General features: G+C 40.0%; 1 protein-coding gene across 9 annotated transcripts in view; it reads left to right on the top strand.

Moving 5' to 3' along the window:
* Window positions 1–15,856, top strand: part of DYM (dymeclin) — a 393,514-nt gene that overhangs the window by 177,676 nt on the left and 199,982 nt on the right. The gene's annotated exons all lie outside the window — the stretch shown is intronic.

Genomic DNA, 15,856 nt, shown 5'->3' with positions numbered 1-15,856 from the left:
TTTTAGGACAGATGGGAGGATAGCTGGGAAAAGGCAGATACTGCAGAGGTGGATAAATACTCCTCACCACCAATCCCAGTGAGTGCTCTGAGCATTTAACATTTGTTTATTCACTTAATGGGCCTCAATTTCCTCATTTACAAAATGGGAATATCCTCCTAGGACTGCCATGAGGAATAAATGGGTTATTATGCCTAAAGCACTTAGAATATATTGTCTTTTCAATAGCAGTCATCTAGGAATTACCAGAAGGAAAAAATTATTTCTTGTTAGAGGACAGACAGCACCATGTCTTGCTTATGGTGGCTCAGTAGGTATTGGAATGAATGATGAAATTCTGACACTGATTGGATTTAAAGAACATAGTTACAATCTTTGGCTCTAGGTGAGGAGAAAACAACATGCCATATAGACTACTGTTGTTGTTTTTGTTTTTATTTATTTATTTTTGTACAGCTGGTAACGGCCATACGCTACACACTGGGCCCTGTACATGTTATTTGTGTTACATGATGGTACATGTGCTGTTATTTTCATTTGACAGTGAAGAAACTTAAGTTTCAGACAAGTAGTTAGTTTATGGCCGCCTTGCTGAACAGTGAGAATACTGGGCCTTTATCTGTCCTCCACCCCAATACTGTACTACCTCCCATTGTCAAGTGCTTCTTATAAATGAAGCTTTAAACTAAAAGCATGCAAATAATTTGTGTACAAGGTATTTTAATATCACATCCTGTCCTGAGTAAGTTATTTTCCATCTTTCTAAGCATGTGATCCCCTTGTTGACGTATTTTTAAAAAATTGTTGGCTTTTAGTAACTGAGAAGAGTCCAGGGTGAATGAGGGGGATCTCAGACTCTTTGTAATGCTGTAGCAGCTTTCCTCAGTTGGGGTTCCATGAGGGAGTCCAGCCCTGTGGAGAATGAGATGAGTGACAGTTTGCTCTGTTCTTCCCAGGACGGCACACAGACAGCACCTTCCTAAACATGTAGGAGAGAATTTGATTGATTAACCAAACTCACACCTTCTTAGGAATTCTGGTTGAAGAGGATCTGAAGGGCTTTTTCGGTTTGAGACCCACAAGTTAAGATAAACTACTATAGGAACCCAATATGACACTCCTGTTAAATTTTTCCATCATAACTACCAGGAGTGCCTGTTTTCTTACCTTCCTTAGCCAAACATAAAGATCATACAGAAGCCCAGGAGCATTTGTATATTATTCACTTAATGAACTTTCATGCATTTAGTAGTCCTAGAAATTCAGGAGTGTACATAACCCTGTCATTATTTACTACTTAAGCATAATCATGGGACCTTTGTATATAAGGTAGTCAGAAACCGTCATATCATTACAGATTTCCCATTTAGAGTCATTTAGTCTTAAATAAATTACTGGGATTCTAAATGTACCCTTTGAGAAACTAGAGTAACTGCTTCTAATAATGTTTTCTTCACAGAGTATTTTATGACATGGTTGTGATTTTTTAAAACAAGGGCAGGTATTTAGGAGTCATTTAGTTGTTTATCAAATATTTTCTATGTCTGCTTTGTGTTAGACATTGCTGGTCTTGGGAGATTCACGTCATATATTTGTGCTCTGCTTTCAAAGAGTTTCTAGTCTGGCCAAGGCAGTGGGTTAATAACCACAGGGCAGCATAAGAAGTGTGCTGATGATAGGGCGGCAAGGGAGAAAGCAGACAGCTGACCCAACTACCACTGCAGCCTTCCCCAGTCAAGTGATGCTCGAGTTTTCCTTCTGTTATACTGGTGATAAGGGAGGTGGTTCTTTTCTCCAACTGTCTTGCTCTCCTAGGTTAAGATTTCCTTTATATATATATGGTTTCCTTTTAGCTAGTTACAGAAAAACTCACAAAATTTAACTTCAACTAACTTGATTCCTAGAGGAAGCTCATAAAAAATTTTTTAATATGTATTAAAAGCAATTACTGCATAATCTATCTGGCAAGCTGACCTTATAGCAACGTTATTTTCCTATTCTGAAAACTTTTAAATTTTTGCTATAGTTGTCAGATTATTGAAATACTCATATGACTTTAAAATTTGATGTGACTGAAGATGCAGATTAGATCAGTGCTTCCCAGATAGAATGGTTGGGAAGTGGCAAGGAAAGCGTGTGCTGTGTGTTGTTGTGGAAAATGTACTCGTATAGAAAGGGACTCACTGAACCTGTGAATTTGTAGATTATCAAGTTAGCTAGAGTCAGCGGACAAAGTGTTAAGTATTATTTTAAAACTTTTCAGATAAGTAGTCAGGTTTTTCCTTTTTAGCTTGGAACTTCAAAATGTATTTAAAGAGAATACTATAATGAATCTTTAGGTTCCCATTCAACAAACACATTGATTCATGACTGGCATTATTTTGTTTATGTCTCAACCTTTTCCTCCTCTGTATTGAAGCAGTTTCTGACAGTTCACCTAGTAAAACTGCATTGTTTTAGAGGATGAGTTTTTAATGAACATCTGTTATGATTTGGTCCCTCCACAAGTGGTAGAGAGAAAAATCATTGTTAACACTGTCATTCAGATATGGACGTTAGCCATATTTTTGGTGCTTAGTCATTTAGAATCCTGTTTAGTTTAGGACTTACTCTTTGTCACACACAGTGCTTGTCATTGTTGTTTGGAGACTCTCCAAGTGTGACCATAACCCTGTATGAGGTACATAATTTCTGTCTCATAGGTGAGGAAATAGAGAGAGATGAGGAAACACGTTCAGGATAGATACCTCGGAGGGTAACAGAGCTGAAATCGGAATCCTTGAGTGGCCCCAGCCTAGACGTGTAGTTTCTTCTCCTTATGGCAGACCTGACATTGATAAATACTGAAAAGGAGAAACAGATGTCAATACTTTAAACCCAAGTTCTCCAGTTATGAATGAGTGGAATGTCTACTGTCTAGAGTTCCTACAGTCTTTTTTTTCTTGAATCACACCAGTGTGGAGGTTCTCAAAGTTTCCTTCGCAGACCACAGAGGTGCCATGGATCTAAACCATTCTTTATAATAAGATACCTTATGCCATTTCCACTGTGCTGTCATTTGCACCAATGTTATAAAAACACTGGTGCCTTAGCATAAATCAAGGCAGTGGCACCAGACTATCCTGGGAATCACTGTATTTTCCACAGTCACACATTTGCAGGTGAAAAAGCCACAACAGTAGAAATGATTAGTTGTGATAAATCTTGATGCTTGAGCCCATGTCTTTGTAATATTCTATGTTTTGAAATGAAGTTCACATGAAAACATGTCCATTGCATACTGAACTACAGTGATTATGTGTGTGACGGAGTTGTGAGCTAGACCAGCCCTTTTTTTTTTTTGATAGGATACCATTTTCCCATGAAAGAACAAGTGGCAATCTGTGGTTATTTAGACTTGGCAGACATTTTCTTGAAAATTAATAAAATGAGCCTGTTTCTTCAAGAAGACAACCTCCAGTGTTGGTTGCCAGTGATAAAATTGGAACTTACAAGCAAAAATAGAATTTTAAAAAACTTGTTTTGGCACCACGAGTTTGATAGCTTCCCAATAATTAAAGATGTTTGTGATGACATTGACGATTGTATTGATAAACGTGGGACTTTGGAGAAACTGTATAATGCAGTGTGTCAACATTTGGGAGATCTCTGTAACTCAGTGAAGTGGTATTTTTCAAATGACCAATGCATGAAGTTTCAAAATTATGTATGAGTGAAAAGATTCATTAAAAGTACAAAATGTAGGTACAAAAAAATTTAACTAATGGGTCTGAATGCAACAGACTCAAAGGTTTTTTTGATACGGTGTCTGATGCGACCTTTGTAACTTGTCTTTAAGAAACTACCACTTGTTTTATTGAAATATCAAAGAATAGTGTCTGCACCTTTCTGTAAAGGGCATTGAAATACTGCTCCCTTTCCCAAGCTGATACCCTTTTGAGACTACATTTTTTTGTGTGTACTTCAATTAAAAAAACATAGAGCAGGAGGTTTGACTTCAGAAGTAGGAAGGAGTATCTGTTTTCTGTTAAGCCAGAGAGTAAAAAGACTTACAGAAATCAAAAATAATGCTCCTCTTCATCACATTTTCTTTTTTTTTTTTTTTCACATTTTCTTTTGTATTGGAAAGGAGTTGTTTCTCATTATTTTGTTTATGTTAACATGTAATGTGGTCATGATTATATTTAAATGAATTAACAAGTATTTTAGATTTTTCTGTTTCACTTCTACTATAGTTAATGTTTATAGGTTTATCCCACATATAAAAAGTTATTTGGGGTCCTCAGTAATTTTTCAGGGGTCTAAAGGAGCCCTGAGATAAGTTTATGAATCACTGTTTTAATGCTCTTGTAGAGAAAGGGATGGAGACAGTGAATGTGAGTGTGTTTGTATCACAGGGGTCACTGTATATACTTGTAAAATATCTACTGTTTCTGAATTAATTATACCCCTACTTCCTTCCATCAATATAATCAATAGCTGGCTATGTTTGTATTATTCATGCTTCCATTTAATAAATATTTATTGAGAACAGAGTTATCAGAGTTTAGAAGAGAAAGGGGATATATAGAATATATAAATCCTGTTTATTCCCTGTTAGAGCACATGGTTTCTATCTTTAAAAGTCAGAAGTCGGGGCAGTTACTGTACTAAATTGTCTTCTAAGTTTGTTGCCCATCTTGCCTGGGTGTGGCTATAAAATAAATTTGTCCCGGTTGTCTGTTGCTGTGTAACAAACCACCCCAAAACTTAAAACCACGATGTATAGTCCTCTCCCCCAGTGCTGTGGATTGCTTGTTTAACCGAGTGAGTCTCACTCCAGGTTTTTCACAGACTTGCGTTCAGACATCAGCTGGGCTGGGTGTCCAGTGTGACCCAGTCTCCTGGCTAGCAAGTGATGCCAGCTGTCAGCTGGGAGGTCTGTTGAGATGGTGACTGAAGCACCTCATTTTTCTCACATAACCAGTCCACCAAGTTTGGTTTTTTCACAAGTTCCCAAGAAGGATGCTCCCAAGAATGAACATCCCAAGAGTGACAGGAACAGTTTCTGAGACTTCCCCAGTAGTCCAGTGGTTAAGAATCCTCCTTGCAACACAGGGTATCTGGGTTTGATCTCTGGACAGAAAACTGAGATCCCACATGGCCGTGGAGCAACTAAGCCCAAGCAATGCAACTGCGGAGCCTGCAAGCCACAGCTAGAGAGCCCCTGGACTGCAGAAAGTCCTGCGCACCGCAACCAAGACCTGACGCAGGCGAACAAACAAATACATGTTTAAGAAAAAAGAAACTAAGGCTTCTTATGACCTGACTGAGCTGTCCCTCAGCCTCACTTTCAGCACATTTTATCAGTCCTGAGCAGGTCAAAGGACCAGAACAAATTCAAGAGGAGGGGACCACACAGAGACATAAACCCTGGGAGGCTTGGTTCATCTGTGGCCGTCTTTGGATACTAGCTGCCACAAGATTAATAAATTATTACCCAGGGTAGCTGGAGAAATGAACTACTGCTTTCATCCTCAAATTCTAGGCTGAAGATAAATGTCTAAATTTTTATTAAGAGAAAATTAAGCTGAATCTGCTCAAATGCTATCTGCATTTTCGCAAAAGGTCTGTGACTTTTGCCTGTGTTCAGTTTCTTTGGTTCAGAAGGAAACGCCCACTTTCCAGTAATGATGTCTTTACTTACACCAAGGTGGGCGGAGTTCCTGTCCTGGAATTGCTCATGGGGCTACACTTGCTGGTCACCCAGTGATTGACAATGGCTAGCTCTTATCTTTGGGTTGAGAGAGCATAGGGCTGTGTGACCTTATGGCAGTGTGACCGGCTAGATGTTCCATCTGACAGGGGCAGCTTCAGGAGTCCTGTTCGAGGGAGGTTGAGGGGCAGCATTAAATATGGAGGGCAGAGCGTAGAGATGGTTTAGAGGGGCATTTGTGCAGCAATCACATGGACTCGGGTTGAATATGTGTTTGTTGTGCCTTTGAGACCTGGCTGAAGAAATTGATGGGGAGTATGCTTCAGCTCAAGTTCCCCTTGGTGGTGCTATTGCGCTGTCAACTTCCAAAGAAAACATCTTTTGTGCCATTTTTTTTTTTGGTCAAACATTTTATTGGACACCTAAGGTGCACCAGACCCTGTGCTAGACTGAGGGGAACTAGTGAAAGTCACTCAGTCGTGTCCAACTCTTTGTGACCCCATAGACTGTAGCCCACCAGGCTCCTCTCTATGGGATTCTCCAGGCAAGAATACTGGAGTGGGTAGCCATTCACTCCTCCAGGGGATCTTCCCAAACCAGGAATCGAACCCAGGTCTCCTGCATCTCAGGCAGATTCTTTACCAGCTGAGCTACCAGGGAAGCCGAGGGGAACTCAGACATTGTTATTGTCTTCATAGTATAATCATTGCTATTCACTTTCTTGACATTTTCTGAAAAGGGAAAAAAAATAACACGTAATTGAACCCAAGCCAGGTCCAGAACTGCCAGTAGATGCTCTGAAGGTAGACACCAATTTGCCTAAAGACGATGTATGCACACAGTTTAAAAATGTTTTAAAGTTATGTAAGGGGTATTGAATAGTCCTTAAATATATTTTTAAATGCCTAATGTCACTCTAATAAGAAAAATGCAGTTTAAAACTTCACTGAGATGCCACTTCTACCTGTCAGAGTAGAAAAACTTGTTTGCATGGTTATGTGGAAACATTCTTGAACTTTTCTGGTGAGAGTGTAAAAGTGGTACAACTCCTGTGAAGAACAATGGCCATATGTGAACAGATCCTAAATGTATTACCCTGTGACTTAGTAGTCACATCTGCATTACGATGTATACTTTATTTTGGCAGTATTTTTTAATAAAAAGGTTAGAAACAACTGAGGTATCCATCAGTAGAGACATTTCAGTAAGTATGGTACACTGATACATCGGACAGTATGTAGCTACAAAGACTTTAAAGAATAATAGTAAGGGTACTGAGAGAGGACTTTCCAAGATATATTACGTGAAAAAGTAAAGCATGGGCCCGTACATGCACAGTAGTTCCCCCTTACCGGAGATTTCGCTTTTCTTGGTTTCTGTTACCTGTGGTCAACTGTGGGTTGAAATAGTAAATGGAAAGTTCCAGAAGTAAATAATTGATAAGTTTTAAATTGCATGCCATTCTCGGGCTGTCCCACCCGAGAAGTGAATCATCCCTTTGTCCAGTGTATCACTTAGTAGCCACATCGTGTGTTTGTGTGTCCTCTGTGTTGAGGAGGTTCAGTTCTCTAATATGATGGCTTCAAAGATTCCCTGAGTCTATCCAGTAAAATTAATAATGCCATGTATTTGGGCATTTAAGGTGTTTGCACATATGCGTGCACATATGGCTCTGGGAAGCATGTGCATGCATGGGGGACAGTGTAAGACAGTGAACAGTGCACACTGGAGTGAGAACCGCCCCTCCCCTTGTTCGCTGTATGATCTTGGACTAGTTACCTAGCTTTGCCATGTGTACATTTCCTCATCTATAAAATGTGGGTCATAATAATTCCTATTTTGTAGCATTATTGGGAAGATTAAATCAGTAGCAGTATGAAAACCTTTTAGAACAGTGTTTTAGCACATTTATATGTTAGCCAACCTCTTCTCCAAATATGGGGATAAAATGGCAGACTTGATTCTCAGTGACTGTTACTGTTCATTATCAACGACCCTCAAAACTGTTCACAGATATTTGTTCGTAGCTTGTCTTCTAGGTGTTCTCCCCCAAAGTGATCCCTGGGGTCTCAAGCAGAAGGCCCTTTTGGATAATTTGCATGAAGATACCCAGAATGAGCAGCTGCAGGGGAGTTCGCTTCAAGGAGATAAATCTCATTATATTTCCGAATCTCAGGTGTGTCTTTGTGTCATTATGTATCAGGGAAAGTGTTTCGAGCGTCTTTCTGGGGAGAGCACGTTCACCTTGCTAGATGATGTGAGCCAAGAGGGGACTTTTGGACTAATCTGACTGCTGGGTTACATGCTGTGTTCTCCTGCCACCTCAGAGGCTACACAGGGGCCTTTTGGAGTAGCCAGTTCACACTTTTCCATCTCCCTAGATTCTTATTTTTAAAAAGCTTTATGTTCATTTCCTATTTATTGATAATTAGCTTCCATAATTCATCCCTGCCTATTTTCCTCTCTGAGTTGAACTGTTTATGAAGAAATTTCTGCATGTTGATTCTCTTCAAGTGGGCTATGCTTGATCACATTGAAGCACTTTTGAAATACAAATAACATGACTGAGAATGGCTCTTTATATAAATATTTCCATTAACGTATTGGGAGTTAGTAAAGCTCAGTTGGTAAAGAATCCGCCTGCAGTGCAGGAGACCCCAGTTCGATTCCTGGGTCAGGAAGATCCCTGGAGAAGGGATAGGCTACCCACTCCAGTATTTTGGGGCTTCCCTTGTGGCTCAGCTGGTAAAGAATCCACCTGCAGTGCATAATGGATATTTCACAGACCACCCTCACAGAAAGGAAAAGCTATAAGTTCTTTCTGATAGGTTTAAAAAGAAGGTTTTAATTTTTAGATTATGTAAGAGTGACACCTGAAGTGTGAATAAAGCATTCTATCACCAAAAATATATATATATTAAATTTTCAAGTCTTTTATACAGATTCTGTTTTCCTCATATCCAGATTCAGACAGTTCATGTTTAGATTGAATTAGCTTACATAGATTTTGTTTGCAGAAGTCTTTGCTTCTTTGTGAAGAAAAAAGAATAGTATGAAGGTTTATAGTAGTCTGTTTTTTACTGCAATTATGAAATAGAGTATTTTGTGATAATTAAAAGATTTAAGCTTTTATTTTCAATCCATAGGTATTTTTTTTCTTTCATGGTGATGTATAGTCCTTAGTTAAACATTGTGCTTTGCTTTTCTACCAGACCATTTGCATCTATTTTGCTCATGTGTATTGTATTTCATGTTGTTGTTCAGTTGCTAAGTCATGTCTGACTCTCTGTGAGCCTATGGACTGCAGCACGCCAGGCTTCCCTGTCCTTTACCATCTCCTGGAGTTTGCTCAAACTCATGTCCATTGAGTTGGTGATGCCATCCAACCATCTCATCCTCTGTTACCCCTTCTCCTCCTGCCCTCAATCTTTCCCAGCATCAGAATCTTTTCCCAGTGAGTTGGCTCTTTGCATCAGGTGGCTAAAGTATTAGAGTTTCAGCATCAGTCCTTCCAATGAATATTCAGTGTTGATTTCTTCTAGGATTGACTGGTTTGATCTCCTTGCTGTCCAGGGGACTCTCAAGAGTCTTCTCCAGTCTTATGGACTCTGTGGGAGAGGGAGAGGGTGGGAAGATTTGGGAGAATGGCATTGAAACATGTAAAATATCATGTATGAAACGAGATGCCAGTCCAGGTTCGATGCACGATGCTGGATGCATGGGGCTAGAGCACTGGGATGACCCAGAGGGATGGTATGGGGAGGGAGGAGGGTTCAGGATGGGGAACACATGTATACCTGTGGTGGATTCATTTTGATATTTGGCAAAACTAATACAATTATGTAAAGTTTAAAAATAAAATAAAAAAAAAAAAAAAAAAAAGAGTCTTCTCCAGCACCACAGTTGGAAAGCGTCAGTTCTTCGACATTCAGCCTTCTTTATGGTCCAAAATAGCTACTAATCCTGACTGGTCCAGACACTGATACCAAGGTGATCTTATGCCATTTTGTTTAGATTTTCTTAAAACTGGATCATGTACCAAGTGTTATGAAGTTTGAAGTAACAATATATCTCCTGCTGGTTAAAAAAAAAAAAAAAAAGTGAAAATAAACCTTACTGAAGACTGTCTATTATCATTTCCTATATGAAGTGTTCACAGCTTGAAATAGTGGTTTCCTTTAGCCTCTTAGTCTTTATAGCAGTTGATTATGGTGCTGTGCTATGTTGAAAGGATTTTGTCAAGTACACCAGTCAAATTTAGGTTCAACTATGAGTAACTGAAAACTGACAATCCTAGTAGTTTTTTCTAAGATTTATTTATTTATTTTTGGCTGTGCTGGGTCTTCGTTGCTGTGTGTGGACTTGCTCTAGTTGCAGTGAGTGGGGCTGCTCTTCGCTGTGGTGCCTGGGCTTCTCGTTGCAGCGGCCTCTCTTGTTGTGGAGCACGGGCTCCAGGCGTGCAGGTTTCAGTAGTTGCGGCACGTGGGCTCAGTAGTTGTGGCTCCCGGGCTCTAGAGCATGGGCTGAGTAGGTAGCACACGGGCTTAGTTTGCTCTGCAACATGTGAAATCTTAGTTGCTTCCACGACCAGGGATCAAACCTGGGTGTTGCCAGGTGGATTCTTACCCATAGACCACCAGGAAAGCCCCTGCTGCTGCCACTAAGTCGCTTTAGTTGTGTCTGACTCTGTGCAACCCCATAGATGGCAGCCCACCAGGCTACCCCATCCCTGGGATTCTCCAGGCAAGAACACTGGAGTGGGTTGCCATTTCCTTCTCCAGTGCATGAAAGTGAAAAGTGAAGTTGCTTAGTCGCTCAGTCGTGTCCAACTCTTAGCGACCTCATGGACTGCAGCCTACCAGGCTCCTCCATCCATGGGATTTTCCAGGCAAGAGTACTGGAGTGGGGTGCCATAGCCTTCTCCGAGGAAAGTCCCTAATAGATTAAAAAAGAAAGAGAGTTTTTTTTTTTTTTCCTCCAGGTAAAGTTTAAGGAGACCTTCACGGGCTGATGAGGAGGCTCTGCTCCAGGAAGTCTGTGTGAGCATCCTTTAACTGCCATAACAAATCACCACAGTCTTAACTCCCCAAAACAACACAAATGCATTATCTCACAGTTTTGTAGGTCGGCAGTCTGACTTGACTCACTGGTTGTCTCTGCTCCAGGTTTCACAAGGCCTAAATCAAGCTGCTGGTCTGCTGGGCTCTTCTCAGGAGACTCCAAGGAAAATCTGCTTTTGGTTCCAGGTTGTTGGCAGAACTGGTTCCCTGTGATGATAGAACCAAGGTTCCCAGTTCCTTGCTGATGCTCAACCGGGAGCTACTTCATAGCTCCTAGAAGCCACTCTCTGGTTCTTGTACATCTCAGAGCCTAATGGCAGGAATCTCTTTTTTTTTTGTTTGTTTTTCTGCCACATCCCCCTGACTCTAGCCAGAGAATGTTCATTGCATTTAAGGGCTCTTATGATTAGATTGTGTATATCTGGATGGTCTCGGATTATCTCCCTATTTTAGGGTCTGTAATCTTAAAATAGGGAGTTATGTGTGTGTGCTCAGTCATATCCAACTGTTTGAGCCACTTTGGACTATAGCCTGCCAGGCTCTGTCCATGGGATTTTTCAGGCAAGAATACTGGAGAGGTTTGCCATTTCCTCCTCCAAGGAATCGTCCCATCCCAGGGATCGAACCCGTGTCTCTTCAGCTGCTGCATTGCAGGTGGTTTCTTTACCCGCTGAGCCACCGGGGAAGCCCAAAAGGATGCACTCAACATGGACTCGAACCCAGTGACCCTGAGATTCAGAGTCTCATATACCCAGATCCCAAGGATTAGGGCGTGAGTAAATTTCTTTCATTGTACCTCCACCAGGCCTAGGTTCTGATCTGCCTCTTTATGGGCCCAGTCAGCATCTGAGTTTAAGCCACAGGATAGAGGAAGAGACAAAGAATAAAAATGAGGCAAGGCACCAGGTGACTTTTAAGGAAGGTTTCCAGAAGATGCCTTCATACCTTATAAGCCAGAACTGAGTGACCTGACCACATGGAGCAGTAGTGGAAGCTGAGAAATGTAGTTTTTATTCACTGCAGCCATATGCTCTGCTAGAAGAATCTGTTCCTATAGAAGGGGGAAATGGGCCACTGGGAAACAACCAACAAGTTAACATTTTTCCAGTTTCTGGAAAACAAGAAACTAGAGGGTGTTGTAATAGCACAACTACCACACTGTAAAGAGGGCAGCAGTGGCTTCCTGGGTGAGCTGGAGGCCCTCAGGGGCAGACTGAAGTGAATCCTTAAATGAGCAGTGTCCCTTGACACCAGAGCACCAAGTTTCTGTACCTAGAAGAGCATCTAGTCTTGATTTATTCATCTATTCTTGTGTAACTGGCGCAGTGCTTTTACAGCGTGGATTTTAGTGAATATTTCTGCAGTGAACAAAAAATGTTATTGCTCATGTGGCACTTGGAGTAAGATTGTTTTATAAAGTTACAGTGGATTTTTTTTAATCCAACTTTCTGTGAAAATACACTCTTGGATATTGCATCCCACCTAGAAATACCCATGGTATATAACCAATTTTTTGCATTATGTGGGTTCTTAATACCTGCAACATTCTACTGGGAAAAAATGTGCAAGTATGATTTAGGAATAAGAAATTCAGTTTCAATCCAGTAAAATTTCTGTAAGACCAACTGTAAAATAAGACAGAAAATAGTAAGTTGTTCAAAGTGCTATAAGAACATGGAAGTGGGGAGTAACTCTTACCTAGGATAAAATGGATGAGTCCATGAAGTCCATGGCAGTCAACTGTGAAAGTATGAATAATATTTCAACAGGTGAAGGCAGGGAAACAGTAGAATCATATATGTAACTAAAAAAAACATCAATGTGCTGACAAGGAAAACGAATTTTGGCAAGTATTTAGAACTTCCGTTCTTTATCGTCTGGTGGCTCAGGTAAAGAATCTGCTTGCAAGGTGGGAGACCTGGGTTCAGAGCGTCCCTGGGCACGATGAGATCGCAAAGAGTCGGACACGTCTGAGCAACTAACACTAATGCAGCCTATGTTATTATAGAAGAAATACTGTTTTTTTTCCCTCACTTTATATCAATGAATGTTTACTTAAGAGCTTTTCTGATCTGCAGCCTCTATTCCTTTTCCTGTTAGCAGAAGTAAAATCAGATAATGGGACTTCCCTGTCAGTCCAGTAGTTAAGGCTTAATGCTCCCAGTGCAGGGGGCATGAGTTTGATCCTTGGTTAGGGAACTAAGATCCCATATGCCACACAGAGCTGCCAAAAAAGAAAAAGAGATTTTCCTAAGAACCAACAATAAAATTAAAAATCAGATACAGATGCTGTTTTAGGAGTCATGTTAATGTAGCCCTCTTCAAGACTAGTGAGTACTATATTTGCATTTAGACTTTGACTAAGGTTCTTCTGGTAATTTTTTAGCTTTAGATATGCTGGTACAGTATGAGGCATATTAATGGCTGTTTAACGTCATAATCTTTGGATCAAGACTGCCATTAATTCAAAGGAACTGGACACAAATAGATTTACTCCACCCTGTTCTGTTTTGCAAAGTGGGCATGCTGACACTAATAGCTAAAAAGGGTGTGGTAGCTTTCGTATATTTCAGTCTTTTTCACAAAGAACAGTGTAACAATGGCCTTCATTTCAGCTTAACCTGGGAAAGGACTAAGGTAATTTAAGCTGTTCAACAGTGGCTGCACACCTTTGAATGCAGCATAGGAGAGATGGATGAAAAGTCAACACAGTAAGGTCCCTCTGAAATCCAAGATGCTGTGGATCTGATTTTGTGTTTTGTTCTCCTGTAGATACCATTTTTCCTTGGTGGTGGCCACATTAGCCAACAGGGCTCTCAAGCCACCTTCCTTCTCCGAGAACAGCACTGCTCTACTAGTATCTCTGTTCCTGACTGCACTTTCACATTAGATTTTGTTTGGAGAAAGGGTTTCCATTGCTTTAAATATGTATGTTGCAGAAAGCAGGGGACCCCTTTCAAGGCCCACAGAGTGGCTCTTCTCTAACACTCGGAAATGAATTGTCCAAAGAGACGCATGTGCTGACAAAGCAAGAGACGTTATTGGAAGGGGCGCCCAGGCGGAGAGCAGGAGGGTAAGGGAATCCAGGAGGACTGCTCTGCCATGGGGTTCGCAGGCTCAGGTTTTATGACGGTAGGGTTAGTGTCCGGGTTGTCTTTGGCCAGTTATTCTGACTCAGGGTCCTTCTGGTGGTGCACGCATTGCTCAGCCAAAATGGACGCCAGCGAGAAGGATTCTGGCAGGTGGTAGGATACGTGGCGTTTCCTTTTGACCTTTCCCAGACCCTTCCGGTTGACAGTGGCTTGTTAGTTCTGTGTCCCTTACTAGGACCTCCTGTTATGAAATAACTCATACAAATGATTACTATGGTGCCTGGCCAGGGTGGGCAGTTTCAGTCAGTGTGCTCCCCCTAACACATACATACATACCTCCATGAATAAATGACTAAGGTGAAAATTAGAAAAGACTTCCTTAAGTGATATAGTAATGATGTTGATTAAGTTTCCCCACACTTCTCAGAAGGCAGTATATTATTCTAAGGTACAATAGCCATCTTAAAAGAGCTAAATGAATATTATACTTTAGAATAATAGCATTTTTAAAGTAACATTTGTGAAGTCAATGTTTTTTAATTAAATAATGGGTTTATTTGGCTATTTTAAACTCTGCATTTTCTTATATACGTGTAATTTAGAAACATTTCCTTTTGTCTTTTTTTTATGTCTACATATAGGTTGAGTTTTTCTACTTGGCTCTTAATCATTTACTCTCTCTTGTTCTCTGCTCTCCATAGAATTTTATCTATTAAAAGATAGAATGTAGGTTCTTGTGGAGAGTCTGTTTTATTAATTATAAGGCATATGTCCCATACTGCCAAACCAAGTATACTGAGTGTTTTGAATTAAATATTTATTGTTTCATTGACTATTTCCTCTGACTTCCATTAAGACCTCCAGAAATAATGCTTCTCTAATAAACCTTTTGTTTGTTTTCGGCCAGTATACAGATTGGTATGGAATGAACCATTGCTCTAGTACTTAGGGTGTGGTTAAGTTTTTCTCAGTAGCATATCTAACTTCAGTATAGTTCATTTCTGGCGAGATGTTCAGTCTCTGTCATGGTAGGAAACACTTGGGTTTTGTTCTCATTAGATAATAGTACTTATTTGGAAATACTGACAACTTTTTGATAATGGCATGGAATAAGAAACTTTAGACGTGTGCAGAGATTAAAAAGGGCTTGATATTACAGGTTTGTCTTTTTTTTTTTTTTTTTAACTAAGACAAAGCATCTGTGCTTATATAGAACTGAGCTTGGGATCTATAACCTAATTTTATTCTTCCCTTGAATACATTTAGTGTGTCCGACTAGCAAAGACTAATATTTCATCATGGGTGATGGTTATTTTTAATTTTTAGGACAGTTTTAAAAATTGCTTTATTATGTACAGGAAATTTCACCTTTTTGTATATAGCTTTTTGAGTTGACAAACACCTATAGCCATGAATCTACCACCATGATCAAGATAAAGATAATTTTTATTCCCCTGTACAACTCTATAGGCATACCCTTCTGGCCACCCAGGCCTTTTTCTGTTCCTGTATATGTGAAATCATATGATATGTAGTCTTCTGAGTCTGGCGACTCATCCATGTTGTTGTATCATTCCTTATTACTGAGTAGTATTTCATTGTATGGATACTACAGTTTATCCATTTGTCTATTGAAGGACATTTGGATTGTTTTCATTTGGAAGCATTTATGCATGAAACTGCTACGAATATTTGTGTAGTTTGTGGGACTGTAAGTTCTCATTTCTCTTGGGTATATGCCTAAGAATGGTGTCTTTGGGTTACGTGACCAATATATGTTAAAGAAACCGCCAAACTCTTTTCCAACTGACTGTACCATTTTGTGTTCCTACTAGCAATGCATGAGTGTACATTTTCACCAATAACTAATAGTAAGTTTTTATAAAAGCCTTTCTAGTAAATATATAGTAGTATCTTGTTGTGCTTTTAATTTGCATTTCCCTGAGGATAATAATGTTGAGCAGCTTTATGTTCATATAATTGATTTAGCTTGTTTATGTTCATGTATT

The sequence above is a fragment of the Bos grunniens genome, chromosome 24, assembly GCF_055505025.1.
Source record: "Bos grunniens cultivar Pamir isolate PY7600 chromosome 24, Bosgru_T2T1.0, whole genome shotgun sequence".
Taxonomy (NCBI): domain Eukaryota; kingdom Metazoa; phylum Chordata; class Mammalia; order Artiodactyla; family Bovidae; genus Bos; species Bos grunniens.
Note: the sequence above shows the minus strand (reverse complement) of the source record. Positions and strands in the feature narration are given on the sequence as shown.